The sequence below is a fragment of the Trachemys scripta genome, chromosome 8, assembly GCF_013100865.1.
Source record: "Trachemys scripta elegans isolate TJP31775 chromosome 8, CAS_Tse_1.0, whole genome shotgun sequence".
NCBI classification, from domain to species: Eukaryota; Metazoa; Chordata; order Testudines; family Emydidae; genus Trachemys; species Trachemys scripta.
In genome coordinates, this window is record NC_048305.1 from 73,491,417 (window position 1) to 73,517,014 (window position 25,598).

General features: G+C 39.4%; 1 long non-coding RNA gene across 1 annotated transcript in view; it reads right to left on the reverse strand.

Moving 5' to 3' along the window:
- Positions 1-20,249, reverse strand: part of LOC117881188 — a 45,882-nt gene extending 25,633 nt beyond the window's left edge. Inside the window, exon 1 of the long non-coding RNA XR_004646727.1 lies at positions 20,161-20,249. This is a non-coding gene — a long non-coding RNA (uncharacterized LOC117881188). The remainder of the gene's footprint in view (positions 1-20,160) is intronic.
- Positions 20,250-25,598: the final 5,349 nt, after the last annotated feature.

The window sequence follows — 25,598 nt, forward strand, 5'->3', positions numbered from 1 at the left end:
GGATCTCCGCCCTCCTCCCGGCGCTCGGGCCGCCAGGGAGAGTGGAGAGCCCCGGCTGGGCTCTCCGCCCTCCTCCTGGCGCTCTGGCTGCCAGGGGCTCTCCACCTTCCCCCCGGCGCTCTGGCCGCTGTGGAGAGCGGAGAGCCCCAGCCAGGCTCTCCGCCCTCCTCCCGGCGCTCTGGCTGCTGGGGAGAGCGGAGAGCCCCAGCCAGGCTCTCCGCCCTGCTCCCGGTGCTCTGGCCGCCGGGAAGAGCGGAGAGCCCGGCTGGGCTCTTCGCCTTCCCCCCAGCGCTCTGGCCGCCGGGGAGAGCAGAGCCGCGGCGGGCTCGCCGCCCTCCCCTGCCGCGCTGGCAGAGGGGGGGGAGGGCAGCGGGTGGCTTTTTTCCCTAGGGCGGCAAAAAAGCCAGAGCCGACCCTGCTGGCAAGTGAACTTGTAGCCACTGTGGGAAGATTTGCTGCTTGCACATCACGATCTTTTCCTATAACATTGCTAAGCACCATCATCTGTCAAGATGTTGGACAGCCATATAACCAACACAGGGCTACTACTCCAGTTCTGTTTATTTGTTAAAATAAAGTCCAGTTTGACCTGTTGTGTGATACAAAAACATTAACCTGATTTTTAAACATTGTTTCAAATGAAGGGTACCAATAATTTTCTCTACAAGTGTATACTTCATTTTGTGCATTAGAGATAATTCAATTGATTTAGTTTTTAAATAAAAAAAAATCAGATGGATTTGCTCACTGTACTGTTAATGACATTTTTGTGCCTGTCTTGTAGACACAAGTCTTTCAATCCAGGGATGAATGTCTGACAAGGATATTCAGAGTGTCTTTCCAACGTTCAGCCAGTTGTGGTATTTTGTTTTCATTGCAATCATCACTGAAAATCCAATTTTGCAGAGGTACGTGGAATGGAATGGGAGCAAAGTTTTGACAGCGAGTTCACTGAGTTATGGATATTCAGTTCTGATTTTGATCCAGAAAATAGGTAGAGTCACTTCATGAAACTGTAACTTCAGACCCTCATCACTTGACAGTTTCAGCAACTTGTCCTCCAACGATGGTGACAAAAAAGTTTCAGTTTCTAGAGAGGAGAAAGAATCATGAATGCATTGCTTTCTTTTCCAGGTATCAGAGTCTTAAGGGAAATAGTCCTCGAACTTTTGGAGAGTTGATTTTAGATGTGATGCAATTATTTCACATATGAGAGGCAGATCCACACCTTACTGTCATCAATAGTCAGAAATGCAAAAGATGGGAACACGTCACAATAGTTGCATCTAACTCTCTCTTTCCAGACTTGGAGTTTTTTTTTTTTTTTTTTTAAAAGGCTGTGAACTTTTCAGCCAATTCAAAGACACTCAACATACTTCCTGCTTAGAGAGATATACAAGTCTGTCACATCTTACACTGGGGTTACATTCCGCAGTCAGCGCGTAAAGCGAAAATCACGTATAGTCAAAATTACATTGAGTATAATGGCGGGCAGAATCACCCTCACTACAGGTACAGTATTAAAATTGTTATTTTTCTCTTTTTTTTTTTTGGTTTTGTTTGTCTTTGCCGACCGCGTAAATCTGAAATTGCGCATGTTAAATGCGCGTAAGATGCGACAGACCTGTATTTGATCATTTAGATCAGCTCAATCTGCCAAATATGCAAGTTTGGTGAGCCATTGTAAATCCTGAAAATATGCTGCCAGAGGAGACTTCTTTTGAGCCAGAAAGGTTTCAAGTTCACATTGCAGTTCATACACTCAGTTTAATACTTTGCCAGGGGATAACCACCGCACCCCTCAGCGTGTAAGAATAAGTGATGGTGTTCAAACCCCATTTCTTTATTGCAGCAAAGAGGCAAGAATTGAGTCCATTTGCTTTCACAAAATTCACAATTTTAATAACTATACTGAGGACATCATTAGGCTCTGGAGATGATTTCTTGGCTGCTAAGACCTCTCAATGAATAAAGCAGTGTTGTTTGAGTAGTCAGTGCAACTTCCATCACTTTCGCCATTACACCTGAATGTCTTCCTGTCATTGCAACCATTCCATCCATGCAAATGCCAATGCAGTGGTCTGTCTGAAGTCCATGTCCTGTCACATACTCATTTAGGACCCAGAAGATTTCAGCATCCGTTGTATTTTGTAGCAGTTCTTCACACCAGAATGTGCTGGGAGATGGAGCAGGATAGTGCAAACGGTGGACGTAGGAAAAATGATATTGTGTAAAGGACAACAAAATTATGAGAGGCTTAGAAATGTTTCCAGTGCCATAGGAAGGAACATTAAAAATATTAGTGCCAGCTCTTGAGTTAGTGTAAATCTGTATAGCTTCACAGAAGTAAAGATCTAGCCCTTAGTATACATAGAGGAGATGCATAACTAGGGACATGATCAAGACATGCAAAATAATGAATGGTGTAGAGAAATTCATTAAAGTACTCCTTTTTATCCTCTCTCAGAATGAAAGAGCAAGAGTTCGCTCATTTAGGAGTCAACAAATTTAATACTGATTAAAAAATACACACATGCATCAGAAAAAAAAAAAAAACAGACTGAAAATTGTATGAGAAAAGTCACTCTTGTGAGAATTCCAGTGTTTCCTAGTGTTATCTGAAATGAGGAAAGGCAAAGACATGCAAGAAAAATGAATAAGTAATAAGTAATTAGAAGACAAAGTACATAAATAAAACCTATATTATTTCTTTAAACCCAAACAATTTTTTAGCTTTAATTTACTTGGAGCTTTGGGTACAGGTTCAGGTCAGCTCTTATTTTATCTGAACTATTTTGCCCATTTGTACTGTTAAGGAGACAAACTTAATTTTTAATCGCATATTACAGTCCATTTCAATTCAGCTAGCAGCAACATATATGCAAAATACAAGCAATAGACTCCAGTAAAATGCATGAGATGACTATACCATCTAATGCCCGTGAACATCCCTCCTATAAATGCTCACTTTATCAGTACTACAGCTTCAATTAACATAAATAAATCCCACCGTCTCATTCCCAATTTCTATATATTTGTAATCAGTGATGGTAAATTCTAGGTCAGATATTACATATGGCTACAGAACAATGAATCATGTTATATATTATTTTTGTAACAATATGAGAATTACACAATAAATTATATCCATGTAATAAAGGGAACAAACTTTTGTATTGCACTTATTGCTGATTATTTAAAGTTGGTATATGTTTCAAGGCAAGTGCACTTCAAATCCTACAAATAAAGCATCTGTTTTATGGTATTATCTCATTTTGTATTCTGTTTGTTTATATCTCTGCAGAGAAACCATATTGTTATTAAGGGTGTCGTTATAATAGAAAATTGCATTAGCTTTTAAAATCCTGTTCTATTTTATGTGTATATAAATAGAAACATTATGATCATATAAGATTCCCATTTGTTCTTGCCACACTCTTGACTATATGCTAAACGCACTCAAAATACCAATCATTCACCAGTATTTAAAATGTTGCCCCTTCACCTCCTTGTACAGACACCTTTTCTCATCTGAGGATGCAAAAATCTCCCATTGCTGATCATGCAATTACAACAGCTTGTGTTGTTTCTCTTTTTCTTTCATCACAAGCATGGTCCAAGGGCCTTGTTTTTAAGATACTGTACTTTCTTTCTTCCTTTTAGAGCAGAATGCACTGAATTCAAATAATGCCTTAGCCCACTAAGGGCCAAATATTTAAGGGTATTTAGACACTTACAGATGCAGCTAGGGGATTTTCACAAGTGTTTAGGCATTTAATTTAAATTGATTTCTATGTGAGCTAGGCACTTGTGAAAATCCTACTAGGTGCCTATCTCCATCTTTAGGTGCCTAACTCCCACTTTAGGTGCCTAAAATCTGCTCCTAAATGTTTTCAGTTTGCAAGGAAATGTCTTTGCCTTCCAGTCTCTCAGATGATGTGCAAAATGTTAAGAACAGAGCTAGAAAAAACACTTACTTTATCCAAGTTGACACAAAAAGCTAATCCATAGGATCTTTCATTTGTATCACAACCATTTATAAACTGCATCATCTCTGGTTTTGAGATGTGGCCTCTGACTTATATCATCTTGTGTAATTAGTGCAATTCTGTTGGACGTTATGGGACAGAATGGAAATACCAAAGTTCTCTGTAACATTTTCGGGGCTAAAGCGTCTTTACCAAGGAAGAGGTGCTATAACGCACTGAATGCAGTAGGAGGAAAGTGCAAATCTGCATTATTGGGGGAGAGCCCAGGTACAGATAGAGCAGATCCAGGGGGGAATTTGGGGTGAGGCGGGAGCCAGGGAAGGGGTAATGTGTGGTAAGTTCATCCACACCTACATAGATACAGTAGTCTACCATCAAATAGAGTGGGCTGCCATATAGTAGGTTATTATACTCTGAGCTCTGCACTCAGGTAAAGATGGAAGATTATGCTCCTCAACTCCGAAGCACATCTTTGTGCTACCCTGCACTCAGTTCAGATTCTCATATAGCCAGGCTATGCAGGCACTGGCATTTGGCCCTTATGATCTACTAAGAAAGACTACAGTATAAACTCTCCAAAACTACTGCATGCAGGAATCTTAAAATTAATTATAGTAATTACATTGTAATTGCTAAGAAGCCAGACTGAAGTTAATACGATTCCATGGAGATATACTACAAAGGTAAAGCTGTTAATTTTGTGAATAATTATTTTCTGAATAGATTAGAATTTGTATTTCATACTCCGAGTATCTCAAAGTGTTTTACAAAGACATAATGGTTTCTTTCTTACAAGTTGTAATGACATAGTAGTTTCTTAAGTAGTTTCAATATTACAGAATCTGGATGGAGCAAAACCACTTGTTTCTGTTTAGAGACTGAACAAAATTTGATCAAAACAAGAAGCCCTATTCTAAACATTTAATTTCAGCAAAGAAAACATTGTTTATAAAATACCATAATAATGGTAGCTATTCCAGCTATTTAAATAATATAATTATACATCTCATTTCAAAGTAGAGAAGTAAGAGTTAGTTTACTAGTTAAGCTAAAATTGTATGCCCCTTCTCTTATGAATATATACAGGTAACCTATCACTAGTTAGTGACAATTATATATGAACCATAATTTGATCTTTAGCACAGTTTCTGTGCTTGAAAAGATCTTTACTTATGAAGAACCTTTTTCTCCCCTTCCTAAAATAATGAAAAAACACCATTGTCAGCATAATAGCCTGACATTCAGGATGCCAGCCTGTCTCTATTGGAGTCAGATGTGAAAATAAATAGATATTAAACTGTCAGTCAATGAAATTACAAAGTCAAGAACAGCTCTGGCTGAGATCCTGTGTGTTCTGTTTGATGGACACAGGTGTTTAAGTGTTATGAAATCCAACAGGGCCTTAGAGTGAATAATGCACCTTCCAGCAGACCTGGATTAGCTAAAAGAATGGTGATGAACTTCCCGTCACCCTGAAGCTTCAGAACAATCTATATGGCCTAAGAAAGGGTCAAAAATCATTGCAAGTTTCTCAGTGCTAAAATGTGAGAAGTCTTAAAGCTTATAGTATAGCATACCTCTGGGAACTCATGCAATGTCCCTCTAAAAGAGTGAAGTTACTCCCACTGGCCTTGCATACAAATCTAAGGCGGACACCAGAAATCCACATCATTATTTATTATTCATGAGGCACTTAAAGTCAATCATCTGTCACTAATAAACATTAATACTATTAAAAATTAATGATAATCTTACAGCATGCTGAGACAGATTCTCCTTTCTGTTTGATGAACACTGGAGCAAAATACATCACATTCATTTACAGACTCTTAAGTGTTTATATTTCATACAATATCATGATTTTGGCTCCTCCTTCAAATCTCTCCTCAAGTCCCACTTCTGCTGCAGTGCTTCAAAATTAGCATCCTAGCCTGAGGATATTAGTTTATATTTATTTATGTATTTATAGTAAAGAAAAAATGTTTTCAAACCCATCAAATTGTACTCAAAACTAGACTATGAAATCACTGTTTCCTTTTTCCCACCTCTCCCTTTCCTTGTTGTTGTTTTACTTCCTAGTAGATTGTAAGATCTTTGTGGCAGTGGCCACGTCTTCCTGTGTGTTCCCTGGCACATTGGGGCCTCAATCTTGATACTTCTCTACCAATAAATAATAGTAAAAATAATAACTCCAGTTATGAATTCCCCAAAGTTTCAATGAGCTGCAATAAGTAACGGCTTCTTGAAGGCTACTGTAATCAAAAGCCTATAAAATATTGTAGAAGTGTCTTTTTTTGTTAATGGCCTAACAAAGCTAGTTGAAGTCAAGAATAAAGAGGAAGCCATGGCCCAAATCCACCTTAAAGTGACGTTCTAATCTAAAAAGTGACTGTAAAAAGGGCATTGTGGAGTTCTATATACATTATTGTGTATTATATACGCATGTGTCTCACTGCTACCTTAACAATTTTTGTTCAATTTTTAAGTAAAAGTCTTGGATGATGCACTTCTCCCCAGCCCCAGTATAGTTCTGCCTCTGCATAGGCATAACTAAGCTCAAAGTGTGCAGTTGTCTCATATCATACACACCATGTTTTGCATCATTCCTCACTTATTATCTAATTGTGGAAGTATCAAATACACCTCTACCCCGATATAACGCTGTCCTCGGGAGCCAAAAAATCTTACCGCGTTATAGGTGAAACCGCGTTATATCGAACTTGCTTTGATTCACCAGAGTGCACAGCCCCGCCCTCCCCTCCCCCGAGCACTGCTTTACTGCGTTATATCCGAATTTGTGTTATATCGGGTCGCGTTAGATCGGGGTAGAGGTGTATATTATAAATAATATACCAATATTCAGTTTTATCACAATATCAAATTGGATTCTTATCTGCAATTTATGGTTTAAAATGTAACTGAATACATCTATATAAACCTACCATTAGGGACAGTCCTAGAAAAGAATGGTTTATTAAAGGATTCTCTGTCTAAATTCAAACTAGCCTCAAATATGATTATTTGTAATAAGTATCTAAAAACTAAACGGCAAGGTTTAGCTACTGACGATGTAATGGGAACACCTGGGAAGAAATGAGATGTATTAATCATCTTCTTGCAACCTATAATATTTCAGTGCCAAATCATTTCCCATAGAAAAGCAATGACTCTTAGAGGTTGGAAGAAATATGGAAATAGAATTAAAGGATGGCAGTTGTCTTATTTTCTTTACTTACTGATGTGTTTCACATGAACGTGGTAGCTTGGATTTGCAGAGAGCAACTATGTGATCCAGAAATATATAGGTAAACAGGAAATATGTGAGGCCTTTTATCATTTTGAAATCAAGATCTAACATTCACTGTGCTAGGAGCAGGGGAAAGGGCTGTGCTGCATAGCCTTGGCATCGCTTGCTCCTCTCTCAAATAAGACTCAATGATATATCAGAAAAGTTATGGCATCCAAAACAAATCATCCCTTCCGAGAGATATTCAGTCCAATACAAGTGAGAATTTCTAGCATCTTCTATAGCAAAATCTTATGAGGGGTTTTTTTGTTTTTTTTTTGGGGGGGGGGGTTGTTTTTTTTTTTCCCGGTGTTTATTTATGGGGGGAGGTGGCTGCAGTTTTCCAGCATAGTGCGGTCAGCTGCCTCCTGTGTACCCCCACACAGCCTGTGGTCACTCTCTGGTGCCCTGATAACAATTTCTCCCCTCGTCAGGTGCTCCTATTGCATTCACACTAAATAAATAGTCTCACAGACCCTTCTGGCCAGGCTTTTAGTCATTATTCATTCTCCCAAAGCAGTAAACCAACATTGAAAACAACACAGCCATTATCATGTAGGTCTTAGGCTCTGTTCTTTGGGCTCTCTCTTTCTCAGCTTACTTTTAGACCTCCTGCGCCTCTGGCAATCTCAACAAGCAATACAACAACCCCCCACCCCTTCTCTGTAGCCCCCTGCTGCTCTTAGAATCATAGAACCATAGAGTTAGAAGGGACCGCAGGAGTCATCTAAGTCTGACCTCCTGCCAAGATGCAGGATATTCTGTGGTATCTGAGTGCCTGGCTGTAGATAACGGATTTCTTGGTGTGTTTGGGTCTGTGAAGGTAAGTGTGGGCCTTTAGTGGAATCACCTGGTCCAACCCAAGTGCATCTCCATCGTAATCAGGGTAGGCTAACTCTAACCCCTCTTAGTCTCTAAGGTGCCACAAGTACTCCTGTTCTTCTAACCCCTCTAGCCCTTAAAGGCAAGCCTCCCCGTTACCTCCTGCTAATCTGAAAAATATTGGGCCTGATTCACTGCTTTAGCACCACCAATTTTATAATAGCATATTTCCACTGACTTCAGTGGAGTTGCACATACTGTTTATGTGTATGAACTATGGGTATGAATAGAAGTCCTGATCCTGTAGTCTGAGACACATGAGCAGAGCCTTGTGCCTACATGAAGTCCCATGGAAAACAATTGAGATCCACATGGCTGCCGAGGGTCTGCCTTCATAGATAAGACTGCAGAATTGGGCAACAGGAAGTCCTCAATCTCAAGATGAAGGTTGTACCTCTGAACTCCTCACACCATACTTAGTAGTTCATCCCATCTTGTTTTCCCCCAATAGACTCCTTCCTAATTTGTCTCCTCTTTAGCTTAGAATTCTTGAGCTGTCAAGCCAAGTTACTCTTATAAGGACTCTGGGAATTGCAGTCAAGAAAGATATATATTAAAGCATCATTATTCAAACATAAAAATGTAATAAAAATGTTAACAAGGTTTCCCCAAGGTGGGGTGTTTATTAACTTTTTGCAGCACAATTACATTCCTACAGACAAATGCTAAACTTAAAATACAGCAGTTATGTCCTGAATCTACCTAGGAGAGGTGGAAAAATACCAGCATCTTGCAAAGTAAACTTTCTGATAGCAAACACTTGCCCGAAAAGCTTTTCTATTAAAGAAATTATTGTGTGTGTGTGTGTGTCTGTATTTTCAGTGTGAGTTACAAACAGCCTAAGAAGGAAGAATAGGGACACTCAATTTTAACTCTTATAAATCTGATGTTGTTTCACATTATGCTATGCAAGTCTCATCTTACTAAGTCTTATCACATCCTACCTGACAGAAAGACATCAGGACCAATGTGACCCAATGTGATGGGACTTTAAAAAAGTAAATGATGACAGAAGCTATGCACATACAAAATAATTCTATATAGGCCTTCAGCATATTGAGAGTAATTAGTGGTTTATATATCACAGATCAGTGGTACTCTGTGGTTCTAAGATGACTAAAAAATTGAGTCAAACATTCTCAATTCATGTCTAATTTATATATTTTTGTCATATGAAAGACACTTGCTTAAGCTGTTTTCTATCTGCTGTCTGTTCAGACACACAGTACTCAGTAGGGGTCTGTCTCCATGATTCATTGGCTCAGATTTCCTATAGCGTTTACATGATGTCTACTAAGCCCCATACAGTTTTGTATCCATTATAACCAGGGGAAAGCAAGCAGGGCTCGGGAGGCTGAGCATCTATCTAAGAATAGCTTCTGTCTTCTAGTTTTCCTCACAACAAATGAACAATGGCTACTTTCTACATGCTAGTATTGCATGGTGAGGAGAATTTATAGGAACTTATCTGAGTTAAATAAGGGAAGCAGCATTTAGAGTGAAGCTCCTTAAATGAGCAGGTCAATAACTAGTTTACTGAGACCAAGGCACATGGCTAATGAGAGGACAAAGAATTATTCTTGTCAAGAGAGAAAGAAAGGCTGCCCTGGTTTTGTGCTAAATAATTACATTCATTATGTTTAGTGTAGCCCTGCAAGTGGTCTTTTGCACTAGTAAATTCATTAGCAAAGCTAATAGGCAAACTACTATTGGGGCAAATTTAAACAATTGCAATAGGATGGATGGCAAAGCTAGGTAAGGGCAGGATGAATACTAACAGCCAAAGTCAGTTTTAAGTGTAATTGAATTTATCTTTTCATCAGCTTTAAGGCTGCCTCCTGGGCTTGAAACAAGAAGCGGTAAAGCCATCAAAAACCAAAGGATGTTCACTTGATTGGATTTGCTGTTAGCATTTTCAGTTTATCAAGCTATCTATGCTGACCTCTTGGCACATGAGTACAATTATGAACATGACAAAAATTAAAATGTAACTAAATTGACACAATGTCTGGAACATGCCAGGAAATCCACCCCCGCAGGAGAAAGACTGGGTAAGTAGCCAGACCTTGCTAATTGCAAAGAAGGTCATGTAACTAAGGCTGGGTCAGAAGAATGTGGGAAGCAAGTTCCAGAGGCAGGAGCACTCTATGGAGAATGGCCTATTCATTGCTCCCCCTCCAACCACACCAGACATATCTAGGGATTGCCAATGAGTGCACCCCAGTTGATCTCAGCTCTTGGGATGGAACATAGGTAGTGAGGCACTCTGTAAAACAGCCTGGACCAAGGTTCGGATTAAAGTAATTGGCAGCTCTAGACACACCAAGACACGGGACCCTCCACTTGGAGTAGCAGCATCACCTTCTTCCCCCAAGAAGAGCAGCAGCACAGGGGTCCGCTTCCCCACCCCCAACCAGGAGTGACAGCAGGGGGTTCTCTCCCCTTGGAAGCAGGTGGGACAGCAGCAGGAGTCCCCATCCTTTTCCCAAAGAGGCAGAAGTGACAGCAGGGAGGCTTTGCGATCCTAACCCAAGCACCTGGCGCACACACAGTCCTCTGTTGGGTGGTGGTTGGCAGGGGGACACTCAAGCAGTTCATCATAGTAACATCCCCTCTTTGAGATACATGGAGAAATTCACCTCTCTTAGAGCTATTGTTTCAGGCTGTCTGCAGACTCAGGCAGATGCCACTGTATTGGTTACACTTAAATCACAATTTTCAAGCTTTTCTTCACAACCACAAAGTCTAGAAAGTTAGTTTTTAAATAAGAGGTTAGTGTCTGATGCAATCACATGACTGCAGGAGGTTAGGTCTTATACTGTACATGCGTAACCTACGTGCCTAACAGGGAGCTATCACATAAGGCTTGTCTACACTGGCACTTTATCACGCTGTGACTTTCTCCCCTCAGGGAGGTGGGTTTTTTATAGCACTGGGAGAGGTCTCTCCCAGCACTGGTGCCATGACGACTCAGCCACGTTAAAGTGCTGCCGCTTTAACGTGGTAGGAATAAGTTGTGCCTGGGTCATTGCTGCTGGGCAAATGCACAATTAGCACTCCACACCCAGAAACTTCTGGAATTGGGTGTGGTAATTTTGGGTATGCTCAATAGGTCCTCTATAGGTGGACTCAGACTCCACTGAGAACAAGTAGTCAAGGCAGCTGCTTTACAAATGACCATGTCTCCTGCATGGGCTGGGAGAACCTGAGCCACAGGAACAGAATGCAAGCTGGTTTCTCCCCTGCGCCCCCTGCCCCGAAAGCATTGTGCAGCAGATTAGTGATATTGTTAGCCCTCCAAGGGGAAAGCCCAGGCAGTATTAATCCAAGAAAGGGAAAATTGGAAGGGAAACCTAATTGCTTTTATTTTAATTGTATATTCAAATGTTATTTGTAGGGCTATCAAGTGATTAAAAAATTAATTGTGATTAATTGCACTGTTAAACAACAATAGAAAACTATTTATTTAAATATTTGTGGAGGCTTTCTACATTTTCAAATATATTGATTTCAAGTACAACACAGAATACAAAGTGTACAGTGCTCACTTTATATTTATTTTTATTACAAGTATTTGCACTTCAAAAAACAAAAGAAATAGTATTTTTCAGTTCACCTACTAGTGCAATCTCTTTATTATGAAAGTTGAACTTACAAATGTAGAATTATGTACAAAAAAATAACTGCATTGCAATAATAACTGCAATGTAAAACTTTTGAGCCTACAAGTCTCCTCAGTCCTATTTCTTGTTCAGCCAATCACTCAGACAAACAAGTTTGTTTACATTTGCAGGAGATAATGCTACCCACTTCTTGTTTACAATGTCACCTGAAAGTGAGAATAGGTGTTCACATGGCACTGTTGTAGCTGGTGTCACAAGATATTTACATGCCAGATGCACTAAGGATTCATATGTCCGTTCATGCTTCAACCACCATTCCAGAGGACATGTGTCCATGCTGATGACAGGTTCTGCTCGATAACAATCCAAAGCAGTGCGGCCCAACTTATGTTCATTTTCATCCTCTGAGTCAGATGCCACCAGAAGGCTGATTTTCTTTTTTGGTGGTTCGGGTTCTCTAGTTTCTGCATTTGAGTGTTGCTCTGTTAAGCCTTCTGAAAGCATGCTCCACACCTCATCCCTCTCAAATTTTGGAAGGCACTTCAGATTCTTAAATCTTGGGTCGAGTGCTGCAGCTTTCTTTAGAAATCTCACATTGGTACCTTCTTTGCGTTTTATCAAATCTGCAGTGAAAGTGTTCTTAAAACAAACAACATGTGCTGAGTCGTCACCCAAGACTATTATAACATGAAATATATGGCAGAATGCGGGTAAAACAGAGCCGGACACGTACAATTCTCTCCCAGGGAGTTCAGTCACAAATTTAATTAACACGTTTTTTTAATGAGCGTCATCAGCATGGAAGCATGTCCTGTGGAATGGTGGCGGAAGAATGAAGGGGCATATGAATGTTTAGCATATCTGGCACGTAAATAGCTTGCAACTCCGGCTACAAAAGTGCCATGCAAACACTTGTTCTCACTTTCAGGTGGCATTGTAAATAAGAAGCAGGCAGCAGTATCTCCCATAAATGTAAACAAACTTGTTTGCCTTGTGATTGGTTGAACAAGAAGTAGGACTGAGTGAACTTGTAGGCTCTAATGTTTTACATTGTTTTGTTTATGAGTGCAGTTATGTAACAAAAAAAATCTATATTTGTAAGTTACATTTTCATGATAAAGAGATTGCACTACAGTACTTGTATGAAGTGAACTGAAAAATACTATTTCTTTGATAATTTTACAGTGCAAATATTTAATAAAAATAATATAATGTGAGTACTGTACACTGTATTCTGTGTTGTAATAGAAATTAATATATTTGAAAATGTAGAAAAACATCAAAAATATTTAATAGATTTCAATTGGTATTTTATTGGTTAGCAGTGCAATTAATCGCAATTAATTTTTTTCAGTTAGTCACATGAGTTAACTGTGATTAATCAATCGACAGTCCTGGTTATTTGATTTTAGCCACACTGTTTTAGTTAAATTGCCTCAACCATTGCGTATGATTCACCAACTCTTCTCTTATTTAAATGTGATGATGGGGAAAGAGTCATTTATATTTAGCTATTCTCAGTTTTGTATTTTTCTTGTAACAGGTTTTTTTATTTATATACTTAATCTGAGCATTTGATTGATTAGTGAGCTGATTAGCTGAGTGATTTCAGCAGAGGAGGAGGAAGAGTCTGCATGGATTCCAGTTGGAGGTTTCTAAAAGCAAGAGGAGAGAAGATACTGTTCCCATGCTTTTGACTCAGTAGACTGTACAGATTTTATTGATCAAAGACTGTAACTGAGACTCAGGTGAACTTAACCTACGTTTTTGGGAACTCTGAGCTACTTCTCACTGTGTTTCTGTGGGAACTGACCTTTTTAGATTGAATTTGTTTTATTTATGCTTATATATAAACTGTGAAAATAACGTAATGTGAATTATAAAATAGCCTCGTTATGTTGCAGAAATTAAGTTATTAGTGTTTGTTTTTTCATTATAAGATTTTATAAAGTTGGTACTTAAGAATGAAGTTCGTTCCTTTTGTTCTTTTGGACTTGGTTGTGGGGAGGTTGACCCTATGCAATCCTTGCTGAAAATCCTGATTGACTGAACTCTGGGTCTGCATTTGCTTTTCTATGGGACTTGGGGGATTTTAGGCACTAGAGAAGGGCTGTGAAGTAAACTCTAGCCCACCCAAATGTTATGCATAGGCCTATGGTTCCTATTCTTTAATCGAGCCCTAACTAAACCCTAGCTGTAAAGGGATTTATAAATCAAAAACTCAACCCCTTAAAGTGAACCTAGAAAAAGTTTGGAAGCCACTGCAGTCAATTTATGGACCACATCAATAATGTGCTCCATGCAAGAAACACTACTAAATAAGTGTGTAGCATCACTCTGCGCTGGCAGAGATTTCTAGGTGTTCCTCAAAAGGTGGCCCTAAATAGAGCATATTGCAATAATTTAATATGGAGGTGACAAAAGATGGGTGACTGCAGCCAGGACTACATCTTGAAAGAAGGAGAAAAGATTATAATCTCTCTATCAAGAGCCAAAGGGGGGAAAAAGCATTCTTGGCTCCAGCTGCTACCTGGAAATCCAGAAGCAGCCTCACACTCCTCAGGGAACCTGCATTATGAATCCCTCAGCTGAGTTGCCATCTTCTCTGGGTGGTTTCCCAATCCAGTCATCTTGATTTGGATGGAAATTCAGACACTACCTCACACATCCCAATCTTGGGGAGAAACTGGGAAAACCGATACATTGTACTGTACATCTCTTATGAGTGTTACTGTCTAGACTGATTTCAGAGTGGTAGCCGTTTACTCTGTATCAGCAAAAAGAATGAGGAGTACTTGTGGCACCTTAGAGACTAACAAATAAGCTTATGCTCAAAAAATTTGTTAGTCTCTAAGGTGCCACAAGTACTCCTTGACTAGACTGAGAGATCTCTGGGGCGGGGATTGTGCTCATTGTTTATTTGTAAAGCACCTAGCTGACTGAGACACGAGGTACTAATGTAATATTGATATGACTTCTAATAGTAATCAGCATATTAATGGCACTGCAGCCTGAACGGTCTCACGGTCTCCCACATGCATACTGGCCAGGAGGGTGACACTGCAGTATCCCTCATGAAAGAGTTCTTAGTGCAATAAGCCCCTATTAATACCACTCTGAGTAGAAAGAGCTGAGCCAACCATGAGCCACATTAATAGATCTAGAGCATATGGTCTATTCTATCAAAAAATAGCTGAAGGACCTAAAGAGTCAGCACCATCTTTGTCACTAGGAGATCACTGACTAAAAAGGCCCACAATATCCCTTTTCCATGTCCACACAGGCTTAAAAAAAATCAGACTGAAAAGAGTCAAGGAAATCAGAGGACTCCAACTAATGACAGAGTTTCCCTCAAGACAATTTTCTCACTAACCTTCCCTGCAGGAAAGATGAAAGCTGGGAGATGATTAGTGAGAGAATTGGGGTCAAGAGATGTTTTATTAAGCGTAAGCCTGACAACCACTCATCGGAGAGATGGTGGCACCTTGTTCTCCCAAACAGAAATACTGACAATCTCTGTGAATAACAGACTGAATGTTCCTCACTAGATTTTACCAGCTATTAATATAAACACATTATTTGGTTTTTATTTTCGGGGAGTCTAAAACTTCAATTACTTGGTTGTTACAACCAGAAAAAGTGCCTCTATAAAAATGTCAACTTATTACTTACACTTATCTGCTTCCTAAAGTGCCTGTTCTCTCATCAATAAATATCCATAACCCTCATTAATGTTAATGGTAGTTAGGCACATGAATCAATAGGAGATTGGCCTTTGTCTTGTGAGTCATACCTGTGCAGCTTGCTAACAAACTAAAGTTTTTATTTTTTGTCAGCACAGAAGAACCAGAACGGGGTGGAATGGTAAGATGTAGTATATACCACCTCGTGCAATGTCACCAACATTGGTGGCTTTATTCCAATTCCAGAATGTATATATTTTGCTGATGGTTGGTGATGAAGTAAAGTGCAAGGCATAAACAACTAAGCTTGATTTTCAGAAACTAGGTAGAGCTGCAGTGAAGGCACTTAGAAAAAATTATGTTGACTTGTACATTGAACAAATGTGATATGAAAGTAACTGATCGAAAATAAACACAGAATGCCAGGATGGCATTTATAAAGACACTTCTCTTTCCATAACTGCACTTTGCTCTTTTCATTTCTTTAAAAATCAGCAGCAATTTTACTGTTGATCTAGAAATACATTTTAATCTTACCTATGAAAATATTTTAAACCCATGTAGAATTCAATATATATTCTTATAAAATAAATTATTTGGTATGCTCTCTCTCCACAAACCCTATTTGTACACACTCAGTTGCACTTGTATAAATACTATATATGTAACTGAATGCAATATTTTCTAGCAATATAGCTAGAAGCATGCCACACGTCCATCCTGTAACAAAGTAATTTGTGTGGTATGTAGCTCTTCAAAAGACTGGAGTACAAAATGAGTCTAGAAGGAAAAGCAACTGCTTGTCGAGTTTCTCTATCTACTCTCAGATTGCACAGATTGTTCCTCCAAATGTATAATTCTTTCACATTTGCTCTGGCGAACCATCCATCTTGTGTGTTATTTGAACACACTTATTATTTGCCACAAGTACTGTTGCTTGAACCCAGTCTACTACGGCAGCTAGGATTTTATTTTCTGATTTCCAGCCTCCAGCACAGAAGATTCATCCCTTAGGAACTTCCATTGACAGCTGAATGTAGTCTTGATACCACAGCATCAATATATCTGAGCCTTTTGTCAATACATTTAAGCCATGGGGAAAAAATAGCGTTGTGCTTCTCAGGGCCATGCACCAAAACAAAGCATGTTAAATAAACAAACACAAAAAATAGCAAAATGGCCAAATACTTAACATGCTATGTCTCTGTAGAGTTCAAAATGATAATGAGCAGCTTATTCTGGGCCAAGGTCTCCTAGACATTTTTCACAGAGAAAAATGAAATAGAATCACAGAAAAGTAAGACTGGAAGGGACCTTGAGAGGTCATCTACTCCAGTCACCTGCACTGAGGCAGGGCTAAGTATTATCTAGCATTTCTCAAATGCGGCCACCAGTGGATCATTTTGCAGCCAAAGCATGGGAGGAGATTGGAGGCAGCAAAGCAGCGGCCCCTCCATGCAGCGGCCAGCTGTTGCACCTGACTAGCTGTTAAGAAGGGCAGCAAGATGTATCAGCTTGGTGTTCGCACTGGCACCACCAGCATGGATTAGAGCCCTGCACCACGCAGCCTCCTCAGAGATTCTGGGCAGTACCTCTGAAGACACATGGCACCAGAGTTCACGGTGCCGGAGGCGGCTCTCATCAGTGGAAGCAGCTGTGGCATTCAGTCATGAGGGCAATCCCCTGGGCAGCTCTTCCCCTCCCAGCCAGGGCAAAGGGAGCCTGGGACTCCACAGGTGGCCAGTGAGTTCCTGACCCACCCTTCCCCATGCTGGACTCTCGCTGAAGGAGGCAGGGATAGAGAGATGGGTTGGCACTTCCCCCGCCTGGGGCCGCACTCATGGTTTGCAGTTTCTGTAGCTACCCCAGCAACTCAATGGCTCCAAACTGCCGCAGGCTTGGCAGCTCCCCGGCAGGGTCAGGGGCTTCCACTCTGTGACATGCTGCGAGCACAAAAATAGAAGCAAAGTTTGGGTGCACTGAATGGGGAGCTCTACTTCCTAACACATTCTTACTACATAAATAAATTGCAATGATTTGGACATGTATATGTGAATATTTGTTTGTTTTTCCCAAAGTTAATTAAGTATTTTAGGAAAAATTGTCAGACCGGCCACCAGCAAGAGTTGGCAGCCACATTCCGAGGCCACCCAAAATTTGGTTGTGAGACCCCCATGCTAGACCATCCCTGACAGGTGTTTGTCTAATCTGTTCTTAAAAACCTCCAGTGATGGAGATTCCACAACCCACCTAGGCAATTTGTTCCAGTGCTTAACTACCCTTACAGTTTTCCCTAATGTCTAACCTAAATCTCCCTTGCAGCAATTTAAGCCCATTACTTCTTGTCTCATAGACTCATAGACTTTAAGGTCAGAAGGGACCAGTATGATCATCTAGTCTGACCTCCCGCATGATGCAAGCCACAAAAGCTGACCCACCCCCTTTCCCTTGACTCAGCTGTTGAAGTCCCCAAATCCTGTGATTTAAAGAATTCGAGTCGCAGAGAATCCTCCAGCTAGCGACCCCCGCCCCATGCTGCGGAGGAAGGCGAAAAACCTCCAGGGCCTCTGCCAATCTACCCCGGAGGAAAATTCCTTCCCGACCCCAAATATGGCGATCAAATATTGTCCTGTCCTCAGTGGTTAAGGAAAACAATTTATCACCCTCCTCTTTAAAAACAACCTTTTACATATTTGAAGACTTATGTATACCTCAGTTTTCCCTTCTTCAGACTAAAAAAAAACCCCAATTTTTTCAATCTTTCCTCGTAGATGATGTTTTCTAGATCTTTAATCATTTTTGTTGCTCTTCTCTGGATTTACTCCAATTTGTCCACATCCTTCCCCAAGTGTGATGCCCAGAACTGGACACAATACTCCAATTGAGTCTTTATTAGAGCTAAGTAGAGTGGAAGAATTACTTCTCATGTCTTGCTTACAACCCTCCTGCTAATGCATCCGAGAATGAGGTTTGCTTTTTTTCCCCCAATAGCATTGCATTGATGACTCATATTTAGTTTAGAGACTAACAAATTTATTTGAGCATAAGCTTTCATGGGCTACAGCCCACTTCATCGGATGCATGTAGTGGAAAATACAATAGGAAGATATATATACACCCAGAGAACATGAAACAATGGGTGTTACCATACACACTATAAGGAGAGTGATCAGTTAAGGTGAGCTATTATCAGCAGGAGAGAAAAAGAACTGTTTGTAGTGGTATTTCCCCATGCTTATTTTTCCCCTCTACGGTTCCTCACATCTCCTTGTCAATTGCTGGAAATGGGCCATTTTCATTACCACTACAAACAGTTCTTTTTCTCTCCTGCTGATAATAGCTCACCTTAACTGATCACTCTCCTTATAGTGTGTATGGTAACACCCATTGTTTCATGTTCTCTGGGTGTATATATATCTTCCTACTGTATTTTCCACTACATGCATCGATGAAGTGGGTTGTAGCCCACGAAAGCTTATGCTCAAATAAATTTGTTAGTCTCTAAGGTGCCACAGGTACTCCTGTTCTTTTTGCGGATACAGACTAACACGGCTGCTACTCTGAAATCTGTCATATTTAGTTTGTGATCCACTATAACTCCCATTTCTCATCTTGTATTTTTGCAATTGATTATTCCTTCCTAAGTGCAGTACTCTGCATTTGTCCTTATTGAATTTCATCCTATTTATTTAGAACATTTCTCCAGTTTGTCAAGATCATTCTGAATTCTAATTCTGTCCTCCAAAGCAACCCCTTCCAGCTTGGTATCGCCTGCAAACTTTATAAGTATACTCCCTATGACATTATCCAAATAATTGATGAAGACATTGAACAGAATTGGGCCGAGGACCGTTCTCAGCAGGGCCCCACTCAATATGCCCTTCCAGCTTGACTGTGAACCACTGATAACTACTCTATGTTTTTCCAATCAGTTGTACACCCATCTTATAGTAGGTTCATCTAGGCTATATTTCTCTGGTTTGTTTATGGGACAATCAGATGAGACAGTATCAAAAAAGACTTACTAAAGTTGAGACATATCATATCTACCACTTCTCCCCATCCACAAGGCTTGTTACCCCTGCCACAGAAGGATATTAGGTTGGTTTGACATGATTTATTCTTGACAAATCCATGTCGACTGTTACTTATCACCTTATTTTCTTCTAGGTACTTACAAATTAATTGTTTGATTTTTTGCCCCATTATCTTTTCAGGTACTGAAGTTATATATTCACACACACCACAACAACAAAGGAGAAATAGGGTTAGAATGATATAGTGATAACGAAGCCAGGTAACGTTGCAAATTAAATTTAGAGATGTTGTTAATTCAAGTGTCCTTTGTAACCAGCAATTCCTTAGGGGCCTGATCCTCTTGCAAATTGCTATGCATCGTTCAACTCCCACTACAGTTAATGGGAGTTGATAGTGCTCAGCAGCTTACAGGATAAGGCCCTATATTGTGTCCTCATGGAGCTGCCATATTCAAAGAATTCTTAGAACTGACACAGTTAAACTAATTCAGGGCATGGCTACTAACTTGATCCTATGAAACTACAGTTCTTATACCGAGTATCTATAAATGAAATGATGAAGCTACACAATTCATATCTTCTTGATGATCCAACAGTGCTCAAGCATTCATAGAGAATTCCTATGACCAATATAACAAGCCTACACAATTTGCATCACACCTGTTGTCTGATCTCATGAAGCTATAACTTCTCCACCAACCAGTCCTCTGGAGTATCATGTGCATCTGCTCAAAGAAAGTCCTTCTTTCTTCCCAGGAGGCTACAATTAAGAAGGAGATGTCAAAAGTAGGTGTTAAAAACAACTTTTATCAAAGAAACATGTATTGATAATTCGACTAGTCTTTGAAGAGTTACAACATGGAAAGTTTTGAGTGGTGTAAAGACAAGTGGCATTAGTAGTCCTCGCTCATCTTGTATTTCCTACAGAGAAATCCTCATCTTGAAATCAATATTTGATAAACTGGTAAAAACAAGCACTTCTACTCTTGAAGAGTGCCATACTGAGTAAGCTAGCAAGCTTATGATTAAAGGACACTCTCCTTTTAGATCAATATGTTTAACTTGGATGCATTTTGAAATATTAGATTCCTTGCATAACACAACTTTTGAAACATGCTTTGAGCAAAATACAAGCTGAAGCAAACTTTTTCTGCATGTGAAAGTTGTGAGGTTTGTTGTTATGAAGACTAAAAAAAACAAGCACAAGGTCCTTTTATATCCTTTGTGTTTCTCATCCTATCCCAATTTATTTTCTTAAGTTATCTTCTTCCATAAATTAATTTGGGCCTTGTGCACCATTTCCCCTCCTCCTGAGAAATTTAGGGTTTGTCTCCACAAGCAATTACACTGAGCAAGGCAGGGTGTGAATCTACCTCATGCTAGTCTGCTGCAGGCAAACTGTCCTTGTGCACCCTGCTGACACGTGTTAATAGTTTCTTAATTTGCTTACAGCTAGTCCCATTTCAAAGAGCACAGATGTGTAAACCAAATTGAAATGCTTTCATTCAGGAATGTTGAAATGTTTCATTTTAATTAAAAATTTCTGATTGAAAAGTTTCCAAATCAACAGCTTTTGGATTTCAGCTGGAAGGTTTTGGTTTTCAGTTTTTCAATGAAAAGAAAAATTTTCCATAGAAATTTTCAAAAAAAATTTTTAAATGTTTTCTCAAAATTTTCTATGAGAAAAAAATTCTGGACAGCTCTATACTGATGCATCTCCTTTCTCGTAATCTCCCACTTTGACAACTCATTTTTTAAACTGAATGACAACTTACATTTGGGGGTTCTTCTATTTTCAAATTGTAAATTATTTTTGGAAAGTGACAATCAGAGATAAAAAAAAAAAAAATCAGGAAGCCATACTGGGTATGGAAATTTGGTCAGCAAACAGGTTGATCAAGGTTAGGCAATGCCTTAATGGGATGTGTGTCAAGGGGATGAGGCTGCCCTTGTTCTGAGGGCATGGTTCCATGGTCTAGATGATATTTTGACGTAAGTTTTCGGGTATTTTTCATTTTGGTCTCTCAGCAATAACATGATTCAATGGATATTCTGCGCTCAAGAGGTGCCAGCAAGAATTCTTGAGGAACAATTTAGAGCTAGATTTTTACTTTAGGCACAGCTCTGAATAAAGAGTGATGTAAAAGCTGAAGTACCCCAAAAGCAACCCTAGGAAATATTGTGATGCAGACACATGCCACTGGTTTGCGATTTCTCCCCTGATTCCTTCTTGCTCCAGAGTGGGAGGGACAGGGGGATGCAGTGATTTGCTGTTGGTCTATATACCACACCAGCTATGCCACCCCAAACATCAGCTGGCTCTATCCCCTACTCATCAATGAGTAGGAGATGGAGCCAAGGTGCCAGCCATTTCCTATCCCTCCACACCCACTTGCTTCCTACATGCACAGACCCAAGGCCCATGTAGACTGGTGGGGGGGGGAGAAGGAAAGGGAGGATTCCTAAGTACTCTTTACTCCCTTGCACAGGTGCATAGACCAAGTGATAATCTAACTTTCAAGTGTTTTCATAAGGAGGGTGAAATAGAACATGTTGGGTATACAGGATGAAACTAGGCACAACTCCTATCTAAGTGAGTGGGGAGTTGCATCTGCCTATAACAAGACAGTCTGAAATACTATGTAGTTTAGTTGTAGACATGTCGGTCCCACTTCGTCTCTCTCACCCACAGAAGTTCGTCCAATAAAAGCCTGAATTTGGACATTTTGTTTAATGTAATAAATTATAGTTATTTACTGTGATCAAGCATGTGTCTCTGGACAATATGTGGAGAGCTTCCAAAAATCTCAGTTTACCTCCAAACAATATTTATTCCACTTGTGGCATAGTGCTTCTGGAGAGTATAAACAGGCCACAAAGTATACCCCACTCTGTAGCATATGTTGCTCTAACAGAGAAGGGAATATTAGAGGTTATAGGAAGAGCACTTGCATCTGTCTACCCTTAGAGTGTAACTGAAAAATAAATTACCTTTCCAACAGACAAATTCTGAGGTTAATTAGGTGATCACTACACAAAGAATACGAAGTTTCTATTAGGGAATGTGATTTTATTTGTCACAAAAGAAATGTGTCTCTCCACTTTGCCCTAGTCTGATAAAAAAAGAAAGAGTATGGTACAATAGCTCCATTGCCAAGTGTATGATGACTTAATATAACTTGTTCTGAAAGAAAGCAGCCTGTTGTTTACTGCATTTATCGACAATCTGTGAAAGTAGACCAGAAATCAGTCTAATTACCAGGGTGCCAGTTGTGCTTGTTAACACCAGCTTTGTGACCAAATGTTATTCTACAGTTGTCACATCACACGAGGGTTTCATTACTAACATAATAGTGAACAAGATCACATGACGCCCAGCTATTGATTGATCTGCCATACAAAGGAAGGACATAGTTGTCTCAGTTAAAACAAGTCATAGCTTTGGCTGCCTATATTATATGCAATGGAATGTAGAATAACCATTTCTCTTGTAAGTGAAGTCTCGCTGCCCTGTTCCCCAAATTTCTGTGTCTTAGCCAATTAAGAGCTACAAATTTGCACACCTCATCACTGGAGAAGGAATGAACTCATCACACTTCCACCCTTTTTTAATCTTCAAAGAATAATTATTGATTAGCTCTCTGCAGTTGTATCCAACTGAGGATTAGGCTTTGTTCAACGTTTGCTTTACAAAAGTATAAACTTCTGTCAAATCAAATACATTTTAATAGATCCTAGTCACAATTAGGCAATATGGCAAGGCTAACAAAAACACTCCTCATTCTCTCATTGCCCTGAGAGTATCATATCTCAGGTCACAAAAATATTTCACTAATGAGCACCACAAACAAAAATGGACTAAGTCTGAACGACCCTCAGACCCTGACGATATTGCTGGTTGTTCATTGGCTTTACATAAACACAACCAACAGTTTTCAGGCCTGTGAATAATATTCAAAATGAGCAGCCTCAGGTTTTTTTCAATGGATATTATAGTATAAAAGTGGATTTGTTTATCACTGGGAGCATACAGAAAAACAAGCACGCCTCATCATCTTATCAGATGATGAATGATTTATCAGGCAGAACGTGAATCTGCTCCTAACTGAGTCTATTTTCCTGTTTATGCTTGTTGAACAGATACAATTTAATGAAGAATATAAAGTACTTAAAAATCTGTCTACCATTCATAGTTTAATTAAACTGACATGTACTTCAAAAACAGAGACACAGAAAACATTAATTTGGGTTATAAAGGGCATGGTATTATTAAAGTGTAATTAAAACAACATTCACTTACAATTAATAGCTAAGTCAATTTAATTATTTAACATTTGATTGTCAGTTCTGGCTAGACTCCCTACCCTAGGGTAGGTATATTCTTTGGTCCTGTTGTAAAGTACAGTACACTACTCCCCCTGTACTATAGATTCCTCTTAGTTTGGACAAGACCTGAGCAACAACCACAAAAATGTCAATACATTCTAACAGAACCGTTACCAGACAAGACACAGAACATTGGAACATGTGAAATTCTGCAGTGTTGGAAAATACAGGGTTCATGCTACCTAAGTGTCAGGTTAAAGCCACAAAAAACACAAAGTAGTCACCCAAAAGACCAAATTTTATCTGGCTCCTAGCCAGAAACATAAATCCTTCCTCAGCAGTCATGTGATGGAAATTCCAGTGAAATTCAACTTGGATTTGTTCAAACAAACACACAAGGAAACTTAATTTCAGATTCATAATCAAACCTTAAATCAGAAGAGCTTGTTTTTGCATACTTCTAATCATAATTGAAGCCCCAATCGCACAACCTGCTCCATGCAGCCAAAACTTTGTGCCTATGAGGAATACCACTGATTTTGATGGGGCTTTCTGCAGTCACAAGGGTCCACTCATAAAAAGCAGCTTGCAGGATCAGGGTTTTATTCATTAAATTTTTCTTTTTCTGTTCCCAGAACAGACTGTGGATTTTTTCAAAATTATTCAATTGCTTCTTGCTAATTTCACGTGCTCTCTGGCTCACTAAATGAATTGTGTTGTTAGTTTTGATTGGTTCCATAAATCACATGGTATGTTTTTTGTTTCCTCATTGAATAATTGAGGAAAAAATTATAAACAAAGATCATACAATGAAACCATATATCTCATCATATAAGAAAAGCCTCCCCGGCTACACAGCATTTACAAGCAACATTCATATATTATTTGCCTAGATAACAACACTACAGAGGGTGTTGTAAATTTGACTGTCCATTGTGAAATTTAAGGTGTTGAAGCTTTGGGGCCATCTGTCTGAGAGACCCACCTTCTTCCCTGTGCAGAGCTCAAGCTGGAGCTCCTCTGATTAAAAAGAGGGGCAGTTGCTGACAGTGTAAACTTTATACTTGCTTAAAAAAAAAAAAGCCAGAATCTGTAGACCATTAGGGCAGACAGAAAAGCCCATACTTGTCTTAGGTTAGGATAAAGGCTCATGTTTGTTCAGAGGATGGGGTACAATTTGGAGTTCTGTTTACACTTGAATTTGACGTTTTCTGCTTTTTTGGGGGTGATGAGAGTCTTCCAGTTTTCTTCTTGGTTGTCTGATTGTGGATTTAATGAATGCCAAAAGAGTCAGAATCTTGAACAGGTGAGGGGGTTTTCTGGGGAAGGGGAGGTGGGTAGGGGTTTGTAATGTACATATAAAAAAGAAATAGAAAACAATGAATAAGATATGATGCATACCTATATTTCACCTCTGCACTGAGAAATTTCAAAAAAGAAGAGAGTGGCAAATGGTGGGACTTAGTAGAGTTTGCTGGTGGAAAAATCCAGTGCTGCTGCTAATATTAGCTTTGTTTTCCAAAATAATGATTTTATTTTCAACATAGAAGCTATATCAGAGTAAGACCAACCACAGAGTAAATGCACATGTGTGGATATTGCTTCAGACTTTGGATATGGATGCATCACCCCAAGAAAAGTGGTATATTTACAAATGGCAGAATCTATAGCATGTAAATAAAATCATTATTTTGATAAATGAATCTCATTTGGAGGTATGTTGAGGAATTTAGCAAAAGAGTTTGTTATGAAATATTACAATGAGTGACAGG